The sequence below is a fragment of the Stegastes partitus genome, unplaced genomic scaffold, assembly GCF_000690725.1.
Source record: "Stegastes partitus isolate 25-593 unplaced genomic scaffold, Stegastes_partitus-1.0.2 Scaffold512, whole genome shotgun sequence".
Lineage (NCBI taxonomy): Eukaryota > Metazoa > Chordata > Actinopteri > Pomacentridae > Stegastes > Stegastes partitus.
Window position 1 is genome coordinate 41,588 of NW_007578243.1, and position 22,832 is coordinate 64,419.

The following is a 22,832-nucleotide window of genomic DNA, read 5'->3' on the forward strand; positions in this document are numbered from 1 at the left end:
CGAGCCGCCTCTGCAGTCATCCAGGGTTTTTGATTTCCACGTGCTGTGAAGGTCTTAATTACAGTGACATCCTCTGTACACTTTGCAACGTAGCTGGTTACCGCCTCAGCACACTCCTCAACGTCAGTCTGATCACCCTGGGAGGCTGCTATTTTAAAAACCTCTCAGTCAGTGTTCATAGAACAGTCTTGGAGTGCTGAATTTGCACCCTCTGGCCAGATCCTGGCTTGTTTCCTTACTGGCCTTCTGCGCTTCAGTATAACTAGTGTATTGTTAGAACACTACGCATCACTGGATTTCACACCTAATTGACTGGTGCGATTGTGCAGGTTCCGGCCAATTCCACCCCGTCGGAGCACACCTCCGGGGTGGAAGTGGCCGGAACGCCCAGGCAGTACTTGGCTGCTGATGCCGGTTTAGTTAGCGGTATCACAGTTCTGTTTCCACCATCAGTGGCGGCGGCAGGGGAGTGTTTACTTCAGCAAACACTGAGCATGCTCGCTGCATGTGACATCGTTGTGTCCTCTTCTGCGCATGCGGGACACTTGTGGGTCGTATGAAGTTCACACAGCAGATCACATACAAGTCGTATTTAATTGGAAATGTGAACAAACTCGCAAAAAATCCAATTTCACAAAAAAAATCCAAATTGTGCATTAAGTCCTGCAGTCTGAACGTAGCCAATCTGTCGGATTGTTAAGTCAGATAATACGCCGTTGTCCTTATTTGTGACATAAAATGTCATGTCAGAGTCGGAATCCAAGGCTGTCTGTATGTTAAGGCTATTTTTAATGGGTTCTGTTCGTTTTTCCTAAATACCTGTCGGATAGAAGGTTTTCAGATTGTTAAGGGTCAGATTATCAAGTCACCATTGTATACATAGACCCAAAGAGGAAAATAGCTTGCTATCATAAAAAAGAAGAAAATAAGATCTACTCTCATGCCGGGGGTTTGAACAAGTGAATTCTTGGCCTTTTTGCTCTTCTTGGTGTATTACTCAAACTCTGGCTGCTAACAGAATGAGCAAGCAAATCACTGACCTTGTTTTTTTTTATTGTCATATGGCTTCAAAGTGCCAAGACTTCAAAGACTGATATCTGACTCAGATGCTTTTAACATACAGATTCTCTTTCAGAAAGTAGACACACACAGTTCAAAAGAATAAACGGTTGGTTTGTGTGTAAAGAAGCAGCGGTCCACTCACACCTATGATTTCACAACCCACTACCTTCTTAACTAATGAGTGTGTTGTCCTCCTACTGTTTTCTTACTCATTCTCTTTTCACACATCTCGCAATGATTTTCTACCTTAGTTACCTACATACAACAATATTTTACAGCCTTTGTGTATTATATAACTGAGTATGACCAGTTTTTAAGAATGAATATTATCAATAATGGACAAAGCTGAAAAGACAACAGGATGCCAGTCAACCAAAATATATACAATTGACTTTTACAGTTAACAGTATTGTGTGTTTATGTGTAGTGACGTTGCTGTTTGAGAATACAAGAAATGACAGTAAAATAGAAACAGAGTGAGCGATAATAAAGAGGATGGGGAGAAGAAGCAAATAAAACAGTCTTACCTGATGATCATGGGCAAAGGAGTCCTTCTCTTTCAGCAGCCACAGACCACCATGACACCCCCGACCTCCTGAAACCACAACACGGAGGACCAAAGGTCAGTCGAGTGGTTGACTGTGTCAACAATCACAAGAGCGAGAGGCACAACTTCAGAAGGATTCTGTTATATTACTTCATGAGCATTCACACAACAAAAGATTGCAAAAGACTGTCACGGGATAATTTAACTCACCAACATGACACACCTTTTGATATTTGGAGCATTTCTATTTTCCTCTTTGGTTAAAACTAAAACACATCTGTGACATCTGAGCACAGGTTGAAGCAGCGGCCATCAATTCATCACCACTTCAGTCAGAGGATAAAAGATCAACACCTCCTGCACAAAACAACCACAGCTCCTTTTCTTTTTTTTTTAATTTCACGCACTTGTTTCATCACACGTGTGACGTTTGCTGACTGTTAGGTGACCATGATGTTGTTGACATGTCATTCGGTGTGGCTTATGAAACCACAGTGAGTGTGTGGTTGTCAGCCAAAATGCACAGCAGGTCCCGGACCAGCGCTGCGGCCATCTGTGTGTGTGCGTTCCTCATGTGCCGCCTGTTCAGTGATTCACAGTGTTGGTGCCGGGCCACATGACTGAGAACAGGTGGCACTCTGGTGTACCTCCCCACCCCCAACACACACACACACAAACACACACCTCCACACAAACCCTGAGAACACACAACACCAGGGGCTCAAAGGCACCACACATACCTGCAGAAATGGAGAATTAAAACGCACCCACTTTCCTTCTCTATTTCTTACACACTTGCACTGAGATTGGCCTTTTATCAAACGGTTGTGGTTGACACCAGTCATGAGTTAAATGTCACTACCTCTGTCCTCCTCCTCCTCCTCATATGTAACCCAACTTGTCCTTTTTCTTCTCTCTAACATCTATACAGCCTTTAACCTTCACATACAAAGACAGTGTTGCTGAAGCTACACAAACTCATCTTGTTTGTGCTATAAACGTAATCATGCAGCGACAAAGTGAATGATCTACTGATCCTGCCGCTCTCATTTTTCTATCCTGTCTTTCTTCCACTCTCCATCTGATACTCTACCTGCAGGGCTGCAACATAAAACACACCCACACATGGCGGCTTCCATATGTTTTCCTCCTGAGCATGCACGCACACACAACCAGCATGGCATACGTAGCCAAAGGGCAGTTTATGTGTGACAGTTGTGTCAATATGAGGCAAATATAGCTGGCTCAGCCCTCACTGATCTTGCAGCCTTGGTGGTTAAGGCCCCAAACCTTTGAACTCTGGGTCAAAGGCCACACCTCCTGAAGGGCCACAGCTGGCCTCACGGTAAAGGTGGAACAGCTATGTGTGGAGGTGTGGGTAGGTGGCTGAGGGAGACTTTTTGAGCAGCGCTACCTTAAAAGAGGAGCAAGCGAGCCGAGCGTGCACGAGGCTGGATTTGTTGCGAGAACAGAATCTATTTTTCCATGACATATCAAAAAAAATGTCACACGCGTTGATATAATCATCTGACCTTGATTGATATCAGGGCAGAGACTGAGGGGGATGGGCTGGGAGGAAGATAAAGAGACAAAAAAACGAAAGAAGGCAAGGAAGCGGGGGAGTAAGTTTAGCGAGGCACAAAACTAAAAAAAGGAGGAAATACACTTTTGAATAATATATTTGCATCGAAACAGTAAAAGATAAAGACCCAGTGAGAGAGAAGATGAAAGAAATAGTGAGACATCGAAAGATATAAAAAGTGGTTATCTTGAGTCTGTAAAGGTTAACCAGTGGGAGAATCTCTCTTTGACATTAACCAGCGCAGAGAGGCAGAAGGGTGGAGCCACAGAAGAGATGAGGAGGCAGAGAGTGACGGCGGGCGAAGACGGAGTGAAAGGCCTTGAGTCAGACAAAAGAGAAACAAGGAGGGAAAAGCAAGAGAGGTTGAGGGAGATAAGGACAGAGAGACATCAGAGGAGACCTGACAGGGACGGAGAGGGAGAGCAAAAGAGAATTTAGTGGTTTTTTCTTGTGCTGAATCACCTCAGCTGGCATTCAGAGCAAAACAGTGTCTTAAAAGCAATGTTGAAAGTGCAATCTAAGTATTGGAGATGAATAGTTTGAGGGTTTATGAGATGCCAGAACACTACATAGTAGTTTGTAATATAGCATATAAACAGAGTGGCAGCAATCAAACAGTAGCCGTGTTTCCGTAACATATCTTAATGCACATTTTAGTATCGCGGTAGGAAAGCTGAATGGAAATGACATTTACAGAGAACAGCTACAATTTTTCAATAAAGTATTACTCAAATACATTCTGACGTAGCGAACATGAAATCACATGCCTAAGCAGCTGCTTTTCTCATTGTCTTGGTTTTTGGACAGTATGAAACATGGCCAATACCAGCTGACATGGAAGAATAATCACAACTTTCCTGCTTGAAAACAAGTCCTGAAGATTTCTTTGTTTTCTCTAAATAGCAAAAGTTTTTTGTTTCTTCTTCTTAAATGATGTTTTTTTTCTTCTTCTGCCAATTGTCCAACAACTGAAACAAGCTCCAATATTTACACAACTATACAATATAGTGTACCAGATAAAGACTTAGAATGTCTCTATATATACAATACGTCGAATCCAGTTTGCCAAAAATACCAGGCTGTCCTACACGTGTTGGGTTTTGCTGTATGCTTTTCTGGCCATTCTGACATCATGTTGTCTCGCTTGAAGAACAAGCTTGACAGGCTCACAAACAGGTGCAGATTGCAACAGCTATATGAGCAAGACTTTCAAAGCTTCACATGCAATATTTAGATGAAGCAATACGTTACAATATGTTTGCTTCTGTCTATGCAACAGTACGTACTTTGTAAGGGTAACTGTAGTATGTACTGAAAGCAAAATTTTAAAAAGAATATTTGGTATGCAGGGCTGGCTTTGGTTCTGGCTTCTTCTACTTTGTTTATTGCACCCATGTAGCCTCTACCTTATGACACCTTCTTGCACCACAATGCAGCCTTGTTCAGTGCCTTCAAAGCAGTTAATGGAAACAAGCCAAATTCAAATGTTCTTTTCTGCTTTTTTCCCCAAGTTAACTCCAAACTCACTCACATGGCAACACGGCTAGTAAAAACATGCCTGCATTTACTACTGCAAGCTGATTTATTAATGCAACATATAAATCAAATGACATGCAAATACAAAGCGTCACAAGAGCGCCATGATTTTATACATACTAAGTAAATTACCTAGTCTAAGGATCAAAAACCTCCTTCGGAAAGCAGTCACCTGGGTCATAAACACATCTGCTGTCAGAGAATCTATAAAACAAACTGTCAAATGTAAAGGCCACACACCCAGGTGTTCCACCCTCAAAACACACACTGAACAAACACACAGAAACCTATAAAAAATATGCTGAATACATGTCAATATGCTATACTTGTCAGTAAGTACACTGAGTTTTGTGCAGTTAAAGCGAAGTGTGCATAGCCTGAACCCTGCTTTTCTTTTTGAAAGGACCCTGTCTCACTGTTTCGCTCCATATTGTACATATTGACTGACTATACAGCAAAATTCACCAATTGGCAAACACACACATCACTCAGCATGTGTGAGCCTGCATGGCGTGAGTAAAGTAGCCATGCTTGGGCTGCCCGAGCCCTTAGTCACTGGTGATTCAGTAGGTGTCTTCAAGTTAGGGCAACAGGCTTCATTCCTGCACACACACACATAAAAAAAGCAGGTTTCTGCAGGAGTGCTGGTAAATGACAGGGTTTTCTTCCTCAGTGTCTTTCTGTCTAGATTCTCTGTCTGCCGCTGTGTCTCTCTGTGCTATAGCCATTAGTCTGTGTGTGTTGAAATGCAGTTGCTTGGCACAGGTAAAAATCCTTAAATTAACCCTTTGTGCAGCTACCAGCCTGAGGATAGGCATGCACACATGAAGGAGCTAATCATGAGCGAGGACGCTTCATTTTGTGAGCAACTTCACATCTCTTGGAATGCTGTCACACCACATCCTGAATGTAAGTGTGAGATCAGGACAAAGGCAGATAAGATTTGTCAGACACTGCTGTTGTTCTAGTAGTTTGAAAGACAGAGAGGGCAGCTATTTGCCTTATTGCCTCACTGTGGCCTAGTTTAGATTCCATGAATTGCACTGGATCCTTTTTTTCTCTCAATTAAAACTTTCAAACTGGATGTTTTACATACATAACGAGTTATTAATACTCGTCTGTTTTTGCATGTTCTGTCAGATCTGTTGCCATTTATAAAGCTTTGAGGCTAATACCAAAATCCCATGCAAGTAAAGCCCAATAAACTGGATTTAAACTGGGTGGAGGACCTATCATTTATGTGTGCATGCATGAGAGAGGCAGTCAGTCTGTCCTCTGTCTCTTATGCCTGTAAACATGCATGTGTTTGTGAAGCCTCAGCTGGCAGAGCTACAGACAGTGAGGAGGAGTGTCAGGTTGACGCTGGTTGGGGATGTTTGGCTCGGTGAACTTCTGCCACATGGTTTCAGTAAAAGGTCACGGTCAAAACCAAGCCTGGCTCGCAAACCATCACACCCACTCCGCCTCCTACACACAAGAAACGGACGGATAGATGAAGTGGCAGACAAGACAGACAGACAGACCAACTTCCTCTTTGGGGACAAGCAGGAAAATGACACCCACATGAAGAGGAGGAGGGTGACAGACAGACGCGCCGAGTACAGCCTCACCACACACACACACACACACACACACACCCACCCAGAGAGTGTCTGACAATCCGGCAGCCGTGAGGCCACAAAGAGACAAAAAGGAAGATAAGGAGACGGAGAGAGAGGAAAAAGGGACAAGAATGGGCAGTTGGTAATAAATTGTGTCTAGACAGACGCTAATGAAAGCAGCCCGACTGCGGCTGCTGCTGCCAAAATCAAGACCTGTGAACAGTGTGATTATGTGTGTGTCAGAGAGAGTTTGTGTGTTTGTGTGATGTTTGAGCAAGCATGTGTAAATTGGCGTTTGATGAATGTAACCCTTTTAACACTGTGCTGTTTTTACCCTCACTGTCCTTTTCTTTCTTCCCTCTCTCTCGCGCACACAAACCACAGCAGAGCAGCCATGCAGAGCGTGTCCCTTACAGCTGTAGACGGCATTCAGAGCAACAGCAGTTGACGCCGGCAGTCTTGTGACGTCAATCCTCCAAAATAAAACACGGCTCTGTCGTCAAATCTTGCAACTGTGACTAGTCGACTTCCTCCCAAAAATAGCATCTAATGTATCTGAGTAAAAAAGCAATTAGCAGAAAACAAACCATATGTCATACCTCAAATTGTGGAGGTTTTACAGAATATATTTCTAAAAACTCTCTGAACACAAAAGCTTAAACACTTGAGAAAACTTTCCTTTATGTACTTTATGGCTGTACCAGTTTATCCTGTTTTACCTTTACTTGACTTCTTGCAAATTAAATCATTAACGACCATCTGGCTGGACTGGCTGTACACCAATTAGCCACAACATTAAAACACTGACGGGTAAAGTAAATAATGTTGATAATCTTGTTACAATACAATGTTCTGCTAGGAGATACTTATGTCTTGGCATTCGTGTGAATGTTGCTGAGATGCATACACCTGATTCAAACATTGTTGCAGACTTCGCACACAACCTTGATGGCAACAGCACACACTGACAGCAGGACAGCAGCTTAATGTGCCTCATCGTGCCGCAAAAACTACTCAGGAACAGCTCGAGGAACATGACAAAGAGCTCAAAGTCGCTGACTCGACCTACAAACTCCACAGATCCCAATTTAAACTTTTACTTTTACAGGATCATGGACTGTAAGTAAGTAACTGTGATGTCATACATTGGTTTATGGATCATTTTGAAGTGCTGCTTGGAAACTGGCGGTTGCCATCCTGATCTTTTGAAACTGGATGTAATGAGTGAGGGGAGGATCAGACTGAGAAATCAAGGACGGCCATATGGTGGCAAGCCGTCACTTGCACAGCAGCTCCTCCCAAAACATACTGTGCTTTATCGTCTGTTTCCCTCCAAATGGGATCATAATTTATGAAAAGAACATCATGCTGTGTTCCAAAAGTCTTTAAACTACCTGATTGAGACCATAAAATCAATTAAGAAGGAGGGTCATTTTCTCAGTTAGTTCAGCACAATCTGACTTCTTTTCGCCACCTAAGGAGTTGGCCCCCGTTGGCTGTTAGAAAGAATGCAGATTCAAGACACTTCATTTTTCAGAACCGGAGGTTGTGTCCATCTTTTACATGCAGTCTATTTAAATGATGCGCCAGAATATGTCCGGTCCAAATCCCATCCTACAACCCACATGAATCAAAGGTTCCACTGCCAACATCCAGGTGCCAAACACCACAGGACCACCCCAGAGACCTCATGTCCATTCCCTGATGGGCCGGCGCTGTTCTGGCAACACAAGGTGGACCTGAACAATATTAGGCAGGCGGTTTTAATGTTGTGACTGCCAGTGTGTGTCACAGGAAATGGTGGAATCATGACTTTGTAATAGTATAATGGTAAGAGCTGGTCATCGGGATGAAGAGAATAGTTGTGCTGATCACTGAACACTATGACATGCAAACTGCAGTGTTGATGGCAATGCAGCTCCAATCTCTGAGCACTAAACTGCTGACACACCGCTGGTGCTTCAAAACAACAACAACATTCGAATGAAGAGAAGCAGGCAGCTGGCATGCCTAAACTTGCTTCACACTCGCAAAAACACATAGTCTGAGAAATGTGGCCTAAGGCATCCAAACAAAATAAACACTTAAAAAAAAAAGAACTAAAGAAAGTGATCGTTTTGTGGAAGGTGATATGTGGTGGGTCTTTGATAATGAATCATAGCAACAGCACTTTCTGTGTGTGTTAGTGCCCAACGTGAAGTGGGAGTAAGAGGTGTTTACGAGGAAGGTGTGTTTAGCGCCACAGGCATTAGTTGTGGATGCACTCTGACTGTCTCTGGGGTTTAGTATGTGTGTGAGCAGAAGTTGCAGAGTGGTCAGGCAAGCCCTGCCAAGCCCACATACCTGAACAGAGGTGCTAAACTGTACTATCCAGTTGCACAATGCCATGCAAATTAACCGTCACATACCAAAAAGACTGACTCAGGTTTTTATACTCACAGTGATGTGTGTGTGTGTTTGCTCCAAAGCATAATGGTTTCTTAAATATAAAAGGCAGCGCTTGAAAATTTCTAATTTGCCACTCTTTTTGAATTTAACCAGTAACAGGACTTGGTGACGTTTCACTTCTTATCCCTGTGAAGGAGCAGTATAGTGTGTTTGGATAGGCTGGAGTGTGTGTGTGTATGTGTGTGTGTATGTGTGTGTATGTGTGTGTGAGCGCGCGACATAAGCTGCATCTTCTGCGTCTGCTCACAAAGGCTTCTTTATCTGACTGTGGCACACGTGATCCCCACATGGTGGCTCATACCATCTTCACAGGACCACACACACAAAGACCTACACACATCCACATATGTAATCGCATGACATATGACAAGCACTCAATCACTTTCACCAACAAGTAAGCATACAGCTCCATGATGTATATGTATGAGCCTCCCCCTCCTCCTCCGTGTCTATATGGTCACTCTCTTCCTATGGGCTGCATTCTTAAAGGCAAAGTATCAGTGTCTGGGTATTTAAAGGGGAGGGGGGCTGCTTGGCTGCCCTCCAGACACTGTGACCCCACACTTCCTGCACTGGGCAGGCGCCACAGCAGACAGGCACACACATGCAGAAACACACACTCTTGATCCTCACAGCAGTATCACACAAATTAGTATAGAATACAGCCACTACAGACAAAAAGAGATGTGGCATAGTGCGGCAGTGAGTCCCTCCCTGCTTCACCAGCTACATTTCACTGTGTAATATCTATCAAGGTGGGAACGCCACGACAAAGAAATCAAGTCAAGTGAGAAGACAGAAAGTCGAACAGAACAAAACAGAGTGAAGCTCTGCTGAAATCTATTTCATGGTGTGGATGAGAAACATTTCACGTCCTCCATCTCGCTCTGCATAATGTGATGAAATTAAAAATGGCTTTCAGATCATTTTGCACATTTTGTCATGTGCCAGCTTATCTACACTGGAATAAAATGTGACCAAACAATATTTAATAATTGCAGCCTTTTAAACACATAACACTGGACAAGTGGAAGGAAAGGGATTCATTTTTAATACATTCTGCACTAATCATCGTTGGAGTGTTGTACGATTGGTGATGTAGGATTTGAATTTTACTCTACCGTTGCATTTAAATGTACTAGCTCATGCCTGAAGTAAAAGTGAATAAATTAAAGTGGGAGTGTGCCATCGTTGTACTTTTGCTCCACTCCTAATACATTTAATAGCAGCATGAAACATGGAGTGCCAACATGGGGACGGTCATGTCAAAGACAAATAATCAAAAGCAGCTGTAAATACTATAACGCTGAACGTACTACTGCATGTGTGTTTGTGTAACAGACATAGTGGAAATGTAACATGCAGTGGAAGGACTTGCTTGACTTTATACTGGGGCAGGATTTCCACCATTTGCAAATCTGTCAGCGTCACCATGGAAATACTCTGTTGTAATCATTGCTGTAATCCTCTTCCATAGGAATTCAAGTGCAGGAACACTCGGCACACACACTAACAGTTTATGCTAATGCTGCATTTGATCCTGCTACATCTTGAACCGTGTCTTTATTTGCGTGGTGTGCGTGTCTCTGTTCTTGTATCGATTGCGCGCGCATGTGTGCATAACCATGTGTCAAACATGCGTGTGTTTGTGTGTGCAAATGTGCGTCCTTGACCAGCTGCACAGGGCAGAGGAAATGAGGCGGAACTCAATCTGGTCCACACCTGTCTGTCTCTCTCTGGGGGGAGGAGCCTCAGGCCTCAAACACACACACACACACACACACACACACACACAGCTTCATGATGTTCACATTCTGTATGAGTGGATAGATTATGCATGCAGCAGTCAGCTAAGGAGCTTGGATCTATTAATGTATGCACCGAGACAGTTTTATGTTTGTGTACGCTTCATGAGAGAGAGACAGCAAAAGGGACACAAGAGAGAGAGAAAGCAGTGATGTGTGTTTGTGCTGCATGGTGGGGCGGGAGAGAGAGAGGGAGAGATATTAAAAGAGTGACACACATTAAATATAGAGAAAGACGATGACAGAAACAGGTGAGAGGGGGAGACTTCTTTTGGAAAATGCAGGGTGAGGCGAGGGATGAGACGGAGGGAGAGAAGATGAAGAGATCGAGGATGACAGTCTGAGCCACACAAGGACAGAGAGAGAGAGAGAGAGAGAGAGAGAGAGAGAGAGAGAGAGAGAGATTGCACCAGTATGGGAGGGTGAGGCCAGGAGGGGGGGTTACTCAGGGACGCCAGAACCCAGTGACATGACACAGATGCACTGTGCTACTGTGCAGAAAGCTTAGGGGTGGGGGAGGGGGAGGGGGGGAAGGGGATATTGAGCTACAGAGGAGAGGAAGAAGAAGCAGAGGGGGTTGGTGTGTGAGCACTGGCTGCCTCTTTGCTCTGTGGAGAACATGATGGTAGACACAGTGTGGAGATAAAAATGTGTCTTTTCATGTTTAAGCAGCTACATGTAACATTAATTCATCATTATAGAACATTACAGCGTTAGGTTTTGCACCACTTGCTGCCAGTGGCACTGCACAGCTGGTGCAAAAGGTAGCTGGGAGGCCTACATTCAAGGACATCAGATCATATCATCCCTGTGGGTGTCAGTTGGGCCGGTTTTAGAGGTATGTTTTAAGCACTGATAGTCTGTCCTCTTCCTTTCTAATGAATCGCTGCTCTCCTACAACTGAGATCTTTAGGTTTTTTGACTGAAATCTTAATACTTTGCACAAAAAAGCATCTACAAATCTACCTGACATAAATGTGGTCATATACACACCAAATACACATGGAAAACACGTCTGCATACACACACACTTAGTATATAAATGCTGTGTCACCAAAAATAAATATGAAAGCAAAAGTGCAGGTTTGCTTTCTAGGTTTGCAGATTGTTCTTTACATCTTGATAACAAACACGGCAAAAAGTCGAGAGAAAGAACATGTTTATCGTCCTCAGCAAAGAGGCGAACTCCAGGCAGGGACAGCATCATTCATCAGCATCTTTGTGGCAGGAAGCAACATGGTGTATAGGAAATGTAGTCTGAATGATAGTAAAAGAAATTCTGTGTGACATAAGCTGCCAATCATCTGGACTATTTATCTAGTTAGTTTATGGTAATTATACAGACATAATACAGTTTGATAGGGATGTTTATAAAAGCTACATGCAACCGATTTGATGCAAAGCAGATTCAAACTGCAAGATATAGAAAATTATATATGCTGTCTCGTCTGCTCAGTAACACATACACCCACACACGCATGATCTGATTTTTAAGTCGCATGCAGCGGACCTTGCAGCGGAAGAACGTGCTTCCACCCACAGAAACACACAATCACACATATTTTTCTTCCACTACAGAATGCCAAACATGTATGCCAAACCCATACATATATGCGCATGCAGGCAGACTATGAGCCTGCCAACATATAATAGCAGAGCTCTCCATCCATTCCCTTACCCTCTCCCCCCATTCGTCTCATCCCTTGCCGTACACCTGCCAGGCCTACAGCAAGGTCACACACCTCAATTATCCTGCGCACACATACACACATGTACAAAGACTGAGAGAGGGAGTGTGATGGGGAGGGAAGATAAGAAAGGAGGGGGCGAGAGCAGATTTCACGCTACCCTGAGCACTGGCTAGCATGCACCAGTGTTTCTGACATTTTATTTATGATGTGCAATGTTCAGTACCTGCTCTCTCTTCTCTTCTTTATCTCCCTCTTTGTGTCTCTGCGTCAGACTACCACATATGCATTACCGTGTGATAAATAGTTTTTTCAACCAGCTGTATGAATAACAACAAATCACAATATATGGGGTTTAATCCATACAAATAAAAACTGAGAAATGGAGCTTAACCCTCACTGCTTTCATAATTAACAGTGTCTATGACTTACCATTTCAAGAGATTATGATTTTAATTAAAATCGGAGCAAATACAGTTTTAAGTGTCATATTCAGATATTTGCAAGACACTTCATAATATTTTTTATCAACTGCCTGCAGCAGTGTAACATGAGCAGCCGCTAAAAGACTTAATAATCACCAGCTTAACATCACTAATAGTCTGGATATCAGGCTGCAACATCGACACTAATGCACCTTACAAATAACACCATGAATCCCAATGTGCCTAATAGCCATATTAATGCACTAGCAGTGAATGTGATCCTCCTATTAGGGCTTTTTGTATCTGCAGACAGACTGCTGTTCACCCATGCAGCCACGGGAGGCAGCCAGCTGTGTTTACACTGTGAGCTAATACAGCTGCCATATGGCAGCAGAGCACAGGACACGCACGCACACACACGCACACACACGCACACACACACACACACACACACACACACACACAGAGCTCCCAGAAACTGCAAACACACTGCCCAAACACCACACACTGCATTCAGGCAGCGGTGAAAGCTCGAGTTTGATTAAAAACTCCAAAAAAAGAAAAGAAAAAAAATGGATTCAGAGGAGTTGGTTCGAGTCTTAAAACTGTAAGAGAAAACAGACTGAAAATTTTTGGGAGAATATTTTGTAGCAGTGGGCAGTGGGAGGGTGGAGGACTTCAATTTTGCCTCTAACAGTCTTTAGAAGTGCAACACTGCTCCAGTATATTAACGCCACCTACACGTTGGCCTATGGCCATCAGCCGTGTAGGAGTTATTAATTTCTTATCTGTCTCCTATTAAAGGCTTCTCAAGTCTCAAAGCCACTTGAATGCATGAACTTGGGATTTTATTTGCCTCTGAATATATTTAGGGTCATAGTTTTTCCCTTTTTGCAGATTTTCTGTATTCAGCGGAATACATGCAGAAGAAGGAAGAGGGAGAGTAAGCAGTGTTGACCATCTGACAGTGAAGACTGAGTACACACACAGTGAAGCTTGTAATTCTATACATCAGTGACAGAAATCCTGTGGGACAGACTCAGCCTGTTCCATGACCTCCGGCATCACCCTGCTCCACCCAACCCACCCGCATACAGACAGCCTACACCATACCAGATCAGTGCAGTACAGTATAGGCGAGTGTGCTTCCAGATATCGAACACTAGTCAAACAAAGAAAAAAAGAGAAAATCAATTACAACATCACTGCCCTCTCCAAAAACACACATACACAACGACGTCTCCCTCCTCTGATCTGTGCAATCAAACCCAACTGATCACAGCATGTGTGAGGAACAGAGAGAGAACAATGCAAAAAGCCATAGGGGTTGAGGGTTTAGATAGATGTATTTCAGGGCCTCGACTGATAAAGATTCACAAGTCTAAGGTTAAGTTGAATGATTGAAAGAGGGATGTAAGACAGGAAAAGAGGGAGACGGAAAGGAGAGAAGGCTGTGAATGGATAGGGGGAGGTATAGGACAGCGGGAAGGTGAGGGAGGGTGCAGACAGACCAAGGAGGGATGAAGGACTGGAGTTCTCGAGACAGATCATGTTACCGGTCTGGGGGCAAACACACACACTCTCAGACCCATAAAGGTCACAGTGTACCCGCTGCCCTCCAGACACTCCTGCAGAGACACAGATATCCTCGTAAACACTCTGACAGACACAGTTTTGATTTCTCATACACCGAATACACATCTGCCATGACGGCACTTAAAGCTGCAATAAAAGGAAAGAGACTAAATAACACTGAACAGAAAAAGGAGGCTGCTAGCAAAGTTGCAAATTTGAAAGCTTTCAAGTAGATCTTACCGAAGAGAACAGCTCCTGTGTGCTTCAGCTGTGACTTGTGACTCATGTATTGTGAAGAAGTGGAGCGAGAGACATTGTGGGACACACAAAAGCGCAGTTATCATAGAAGTTACACAAGTGAGAGGGGTCAGGGTTCAGTGTGGAACTAGGTTAAAGAGACAGGCAATGTAACACACAGGAGAGAAAGCAGGAGCAGGAAAAGACGAAGAAGAAAAGGAGAAAAAATGATCACAGGAAGAAAACTGAAAAGAGCTGGTGGCAGGTTGGTTCGTGGAAGAAGAAAGAAAAGAGGGAAGTCTGAGAGGATAAGAGAAAAAAGGAAGATGGAAGATAGCAGGAAAAAGACCTCTAACCAAATAAGCTACAAAGCACAACTTCCCCGTCCTCACCGATCACGCTAATTACAGCTGTCAGACCCTCCAGACACAAACACACAGAACCTTCAACTTCCTCTGCTTCTTCTCTTGATAATCTTCTGTCTCCTTAGAAACATAATCAGGTTAATGCATTACTGTCAATCAGGTGGATCAATCCAGGTCACCGTGGGTTCACTCACATGTTATAGTTTAATGTGGGTGTGGGGATCCAAGGGCCGATCATCTGTAGCTTTGTGTTTCACATGTGTTAAAAAAACCCTCCATAGATGTGTCCAAATCTTATTACTAGAGTCAGTCCAGAGTGGATTTGTGCAGAACACTGATACTGGTAACATCCTTCACATGTTGCAGAACACAAGGAGATGCATATGATTCAGTATAAAGATTTGCTTTATATGATGATGACAAAAATTTGTCATAATAATTGAGTTTGAAAGACACAAAACAGCCTCTGAAGCACCATAAAGCTAGCTTGTTAATACTTTCAAATACCAGCGAAAATCCAGACACAGCATCTAGTAGTGCTCGTCACAGGACAAAGGAAACAACTCAAGCATCTGCATGCCAAAGACAGCTGGTGTCCAACGGGATTGCTTCTGCTGAATGTGCAAGTAGCCAATTCATAGACAAGCTTTTAATAAACATATATTTCATATTAGAAAACAATGACAAAATAAACTGATATAAAGTATCAAACCTGGTTGCATCAGTGAAAGAGTAATGCCAGCTATACTTTCTGGGTTTGCGTGGCCTAAGTTATTTGCCCAAAACTGTGACAGTCCACACAGACCCCTCTGCAGACGTCCAGCCCAAAATCCTACCTGCACAGCAAAAACAGTACTATGGTAGTGCACTAGCTTAGCAGTACTCTGCATACCTAGACTAAGTAGATACCAAAGTACTTTGCATGTATGCAACCAAGACTTCCAAGTGGACTAGAATGGAGTACAAAGCTGGTGGTTATACTTTTTGTGTCTACGATGATACACGTGACTTAAATGACGTTATCCCAACAGGCTCAGAGAGTCCATGCAAAACTTTCCGGAAACATCCATGTGCAACCCAAACTTTATGCCAGTACTGGCACCATAAGGGCAATAGTGCACATGCTCGGCAGTAGTGTGTATGCACGAGATACACATGTATGCAACAGAGTCTTGTAAGAGAACTTTAGCGAACAAGTAGTGTCCTATGTCAACAACGACATGTCCATTGGTATACACAGCTGTCTGCAGCTGTCCATGTGTGTCCAAACCAGAGTATAGTCTAGCTTTATACGTGTTCGCATGGGACGTAAATTCCATCAACTCCTCAAGTCTGCGAGAGCCTATGTGGACCCATCTGCGGACTTTCACATGCAGTTCAAAATCCCAAAAATACATATGTATGACCTACTGTACTGCGTTCCACTCTAGCATTATTCACGGCAGAATTCAAACACAATCTGCAAGAAAACCCAGTGCACCCTGACAGCAGTGATGAAGGAGCTTCACCTTTTCTTTCACACAAACCCCTGGACACGCAGTCAGGTTGCCGACGCTAACCCGCATCTACTGTCGAGAACAGTCACCAGCGTGTACACTCAGCATCACAAACATTCCCCAGACTCGGATGCAGACACAACTATAAAATCACATGCAGACACAAAGTGAAGCTGTGCTCGGCCACATCACTTGGTGAGAAACACCACAAATAAACAAATAGAAAGAAAACCAAGGGAACAGCCCGAAGAACAGAAATCTTCAAAGAAGCTGCATATTTGTTGAATGCAATTACAGAGTGCAGTAAAAGCACCGGGCAAGGGCCAACTGTCACGTGTTTGTGTGTGTTTACGTGAATCTGTGTTTGTGCACTTATAGAGTGTACTTTGGTGGTTTATATTTCAGGCATCCAGTAGCTGCTCCTACCCAGAGTGCAGCAGCAGGAGACGCTTCAATGTAGATACAACTATTATCACAATCAGCTAACAATGAATACAAGGAATGCAACAGAAGGGGAAGAAGAATTCTTTCTCTGCAGAATAATCCTGCATCAGTACAAGTGTTAGGTGCAGACTCTGCAGACAGAATGCCCACCAACCGGCAAACACAATCAAATACCTGACACCTTTCAATTAATAATTTCTCCCTCTACGCATTTGTTCCTCATCCCCTCCCTTCTCGTGAGCTATAAAAGAATTCCACGTCCTTCATTACAGAGCTAGTACACGTTAACAATCTACTGCCCTTCACACACATTATGTAAGCATACTCACAGTTCCAGCGTTGACCTTTGCAAAACGGTCATAAAATGCGCCATGCAGTCAAGACTTGTGTATGCAGAGGTACCTGTGGCAGGTGCTCACAAGATTAGCGGTATGAAGGCCAATCGCACAATCTTTGTGTGCCTGTATGCAAGTATGCGTGTGTGTCATGGATTTGGCCTTCACTCAGTCTGCCAATCTCCTGTCTATCTCCAGCGTTAGTGACACAGCCTTCTCCTGACTGAGACAACTGGAAGTCATTACCTTAAATCAACAAACCCCAGCCACAAAGAAGCCATATGCACACTCAGCACACTACCTCTGCCAGTGGCCCTGGGTGTGTATATGTGTGTGTGCGTTCAAAGTTTTCTTTCACTCTCCCAGCTATCTCTTCATCTCTGGTGCTTTTTCTCGGACTCTCTGAATGTAGCTCAGATCCACACCAACCTGAAATATGAAGTCAGGTTGCAGTGCATGAATCTGACCTTCCACCAGACTTCCTGGCTTCTCTGCTTCTGTCTTTCATCACGTCTCGGTGGCTCTCTTTGTCTTGCTCTCGGCTAATCATACACAGCTACCTACACAGAGTTGTTACTGTGGTAGATATTAGCTCCAAGGCCAGAGCTAATCTGCTCCAGCCCTTTGACCCTGCATAATAGAATTAACCACCAAAGCCGGATCCCTTTGTGCTATAACAAACTCTATTTTTGAATCATAGATATGGGATCATACCGGGCTACAGGATAAAAAAGCAACTATTGTATTTTGCAACCAAAACAAATGGATTTTCACAAATTCTGGCAAAAATATTCTCTTGGAGCAGGTGACTGCTGCAAAAATGCTGTTAAACCTAATGTATATACAGAATGTAATACACCACATTGCGCTTTGGTTTGGAAAGCCAGCTGGTACCACCCACTACATATGCACAGTTCAGCAATTCCTTCCAAACCAAACAAATACTGGACCTGTAGGGGTGTAACAATACATGTATTCGTACCAAACCATTCCGTACAGGCCCTTTCGGTTCGGTACAGAGGTGTACCGCAGTATGAAAATTTTGAGACTATTAAGAATGGCCAATGTACAGAATTGTTTCAACTGCAAAACTTTAAATCTCATAGCGCCCTCAGTGGCGGTGGACCTTCTCCGGCTCACAGTTGTGCAGTATTGCGGAGCTAAAAACAAGTAGGAGTTTCCAGTGGACCACAGGATGTGACGGACCGTTTATTCTCCTGTCGGCGCTTCATTATAAGCCCAGTCTGTTTGGCTAGCGAATGGGATGGCAAATGCTAACAACAACAACAATAACAAGCCAGAGCTGGAAGACACGCCGGTGTCATTAAAATCACCCGTTTGCAGTTTCCTGGTGAAGTACGAAAAAGGAGAAAAACAAGTCGACAAGAGGAAAGCGGTATGTCCACATTGTGAAGCAGTCCTCAGCTATAAATCCGGCAACACGTCAAACTTACACACTCATTTGAAAAGGCAGCATCCAAGCGTAATTGCCCTCTGCGAGAAAAAAACAAAAAAACAAACTATGCAAACGTTGCACAGTTCTTTACTGTGCTGGAGCTCTGCCTCCATTCAGTCCTCACTGCTGTCTTCTCAGCAGTACATGAGGAAGCTACAGCCAGGCAGCATCACAGGAGTGGGCTGAGTGGAGCTACTGACAGATAAGTTCAGAACCACGTTGTGACATTAACAATGACTCAACATGTCTCCTTTTGCACTTTAACTCTCTTTGCCATGTGTCATGACGACTGACGCGTGCTTCGTTGCGTCGGTCATGCTTGTAATTTCTGTTGCATTGCTAAATGTGCGCTAACCTAAATTAAGCAACTCTCTGTCTGTTTGTGTTAGTAGTAACATCACTGTAGTTATGCCAATCTAGCATAGCGTTAGCTAACAGCTTAAAGCCAGTAAGTAACTGCAGAAATAACGTAAGTGTACAAAATATTAGAGAGTACAGAAAGACTGTTCATCACTCCATCAGCTTGATATTGATGATATCAGTGTTAATTCAAATGCTAAAGCTATGTTTTGATTATCCATTAATCTAATCGTGTAGATAAAATAAATGCAGAACTTGGTAGAAATCACAGTATGGTGGATATGAGCTGCTTGGTGGAGGTCTGCGCCCTCAGAGTGCTCTGCTAGTTAGCCATGTTTTACAAACCCGCCCCATTTATCAACAGCACACAAGCTCAAATTTGGCAGCATAATACTTCTTTCATTTATTTGAAAAATATTCATTTATCTTTCATATTTATCGCTGAGCTTGGCTGTTTGCAGCAGTGTCTTCCTTTTTTATCCTGGAAAAGTTGTTCAGTTATATTTACAACAGCAGACCAATAAGCTGGAATTGTTAATGCTGCACTTGTACTTTTATTTATTTTATTTTGTTTTTTTGATATTGAATTATGCAGCAGTATTCCTGTTACATTTGTATACATTGTACATTTAATTAGATTTACTGAGATGCTAACAGCTTTTTGGTTTAATACAATAAACAAATGTTTTGGATTAATTATGAGCAGGTTTATTTTTTGTTACATTTTTCCCCTTAACTGAGAACTGAATCATGCTGTACCGAATCGTGACTTCAGTACCGAGGTACGTACCGAACCGTGATTTTTGTGTACCGTTACACCCCTATGGACCTGTGATATATATTTGAAAATAAACAGCAATCACTGTCCAAGAAAAATACAAAATGCATTAGTCTAGACTCTGAAAACGCTGTTTGAAGTTCCAAATATCAGTGAATGTGATTACATTAAAGCATGTACGCTTCTTGATGAACACTTCTTTGCATCGAGTTTCATCCTGTGCTGCACTGAACTGAACTTTCTTCCTTTTTACCAGCTTTTTAATGAACATGTGATACACGTCATGTAAAAGCATTAACAAAGTCAAATTATTATGGCAATCTATCAATCTGAGTAACAAACACACGATTCTTTTCTTGAAAGTGTCTCGCACTATCACTGGAGCTGTTATTAGCCCAGATCCAGCCCCTTTTCTCCACAGACACAACCCAGCCACGGCGCCAGCCACCCAGCCATCCTCCCCTCACCTCCACCCCTTAACCTCCTCTCCTGCCTGTCTGCTCCTCCTCTCCCTTCTCCTCTCCCTTTCTCCCCCTGTTTTTAAACACAAGGCAGCCCACCCCTCCCCCTCTCCCTCTCTCTTCTTTCTGTCTCCCTCTTTCTTCTACAGGCAGCACACTCAATCACCCTCACCGTCCTCCTCCTCCTCCCCTCTGCCATCTCAGCCACCATTCCAATGAATGCACAATCTCCCCCCTTCAGCCAGGGGGTGAAGGGGGGAAGATTGTCCACAATCTCCTGTGTGTGTGTGTGCATGTGCACATCTGCAGGAGTGTGGTGGGTGACAGACAGGGGATTGGGTGAGGTTTGGGTGGCATCCTGATGGCTCTCTGTGCAGGAAATGGCTTGTTGCTACACAGACAGCTCCAGAATCAACTGTCATCACAGGCCACATCCCAGTTTTTTTTTTTTCTTTTAATCTACATTGGCAAAACACACACTTTCAGTCACAGCTGGGCAGGGTCACCCCTTCACCTCCCCCTTCCGTTCCCTCTCCTCCCCTCCCCCAACTAATGACTATGCAAAACTGTAGCCTACAGTGAAGAACAACAGCCATCATGGAAAGTAATGGAATCTGTCTGGCCACATTATAGATGCTATTATATCATATTACATTGTGTCTAACTAAAAACATGTTGTATCCCACTGTGTCTACAGTTTTACAACCTAGGTTTCTTTGATGTTTTGTTTTCTATTGCTCTTTTAGTTACGAAGATATTAACATTGTTTTTTCGTAACCTAAAAACATTTTTGGAGCCATCGCCAATTGTAACAGCTTAGAAAATTCTAATACACACACACACACACATATGTATATATTGGCAGGTATTCTTTATGTAGATAAACATATATACATACAGTATGCTAGCATTATATACTTATTTATCAAATTTCAAGCAGTGTTTTTTACAAACTAGTTAGCAGTTTACCATCAAGACACCACTTTACTCCCACCACTAGCTGCTCTGCTACATGTGCTGTAAACAATGGAGTCTGAGCTGCTCTGCTGGTCATACAATATGATGATAGTGCTTTTTAATTTCTGTAAAAAAAATGTTCTAATATTGGACAACATAAACACAGATATATCTTTGACAAATAGCAGCGGTATTTTTTTTTTAGTGATGATGCATAAATTTGACATATTTGTACAGATGATGAGAGAAAGTTTATCAGGGTGACCTTAAAACATCCAAACTTTGGGAATTAGCATATATATATATCTGTGTGTGTGTGTGTGCTTGAATTTATGAGTATGTGCAAAACGATGGGTTTTTGTATTTTGGCTTTTTGAGCAGTGCTTACAGTTCCATGTGGGGTTTACTTAAATTTCGGGAACAACATGGCCACAAAGGCTTTAAAATTAAATGTCAACTCATCAATTTTACTTCTTTATGCTTTTTATGGTGCCATATGTGGCTCAATGTAGTGCAAAAATGCTTCTTATACAATATAATGTTACTTATAAAGCATAGTAAACTACATCCTATTCAATCCTGCCTTCACCGGATAGATTATACAGTTTATTAACTTCATTTATTCGACCATATCCCTGGTTTACTATGCAGCAAATTTTTCTTATCAACTTACTTGATCAAACATACAGAACTCTAAAAGTCATTCGTTTATAGTCATCCTATTATATTCAATTCTGCCATACCATAATGTAATGCCATATGATATTCTGTGGTAATATGCTGTGCTCTGTATTCTGTACGGGAACCAGCAGTGCAGTATAAACAGATTAACGTAGCATTAGCGCTGCCTGTGTCCTGTGTACAGTATTTCCTAATTGGGAAAGGCTATGTCAGATAGAGAGCGCGCAGCTATGATGTATTCCAGTCCACAGCAGGCGACCCGAGCTGAACTGTGCCTGGCACGCCACTATTGGATAATCGCAGCTGGACAGGAAGTGGTGGAGAAATAAAAAAAGAAACTGAAGAAGAAGAAAAAAATTAAAAGGAAAGAGAAATGTCAGAGAACAGAGAAGATGCTCTCCTTCCACTGGTAATGAACTAATGAAAAGAGAGAAAGGAGGAAATTCCCTCAGGGAAACAGGAAGGGTGGGGGCAGCAAATGGAATAGTAACAGTGATATTGCCTTGTGTGTGGAAATGTGTGTGTGCGCATGTGCAGGCCGGGCGCTCACGTGTGTGTATATGTGTGTGTGTGTGTGTGGGAGTACTGTAGGGATCAGTTTACAGTAGTACGCGTGAGATGTCTTTCTAGTGAGGCTTTTATTCTAGGAATGTTTGTATTGGTTTGAACACAGGGGGCATGGACTTAATTAGGACAGCGACCCACACACACACAGACACACAGTCAAACACATGCGCGCACACAGACACGCACAGTTATACACTGACACCAATATTAGCTGCAGGCAGACGCCAGCACAAGTGTTGAGTTTCTCACACGCTCGCACAGGGAGGAGCATGCACACACAAATACACAAAAAGCCGGCTCCTATGAGCTCTTTAACATGTCAGCAACACACACAGACACACACAAGCCAACTGCAGACTGGACTACTGGCAAGAACAAGCTGAAAGCCTCCGAACCACAACACAGCACTTTGTCCTACTGAGATCT

At 43.1% G+C, this 22,832-nt stretch overlaps 1 protein-coding gene across 1 annotated transcript in view; it reads right to left on the minus strand.

Moving 5' to 3' along the window:
• kdm6ba (lysine (K)-specific demethylase 6B, a) overlaps window positions 1-22,832 on the minus strand; it is a 130,252-nt gene that overhangs the window by 36,769 nt on the left and 70,651 nt on the right. Inside the window, exon 6 of the mRNA XM_008287672.1 lies at window positions 1,590-1,657. The gene's annotated coding sequence lies outside the window, so the exon portion shown is untranslated. The remainder of the gene's footprint in view (window positions 1-1,589; window positions 1,658-22,832) is intronic.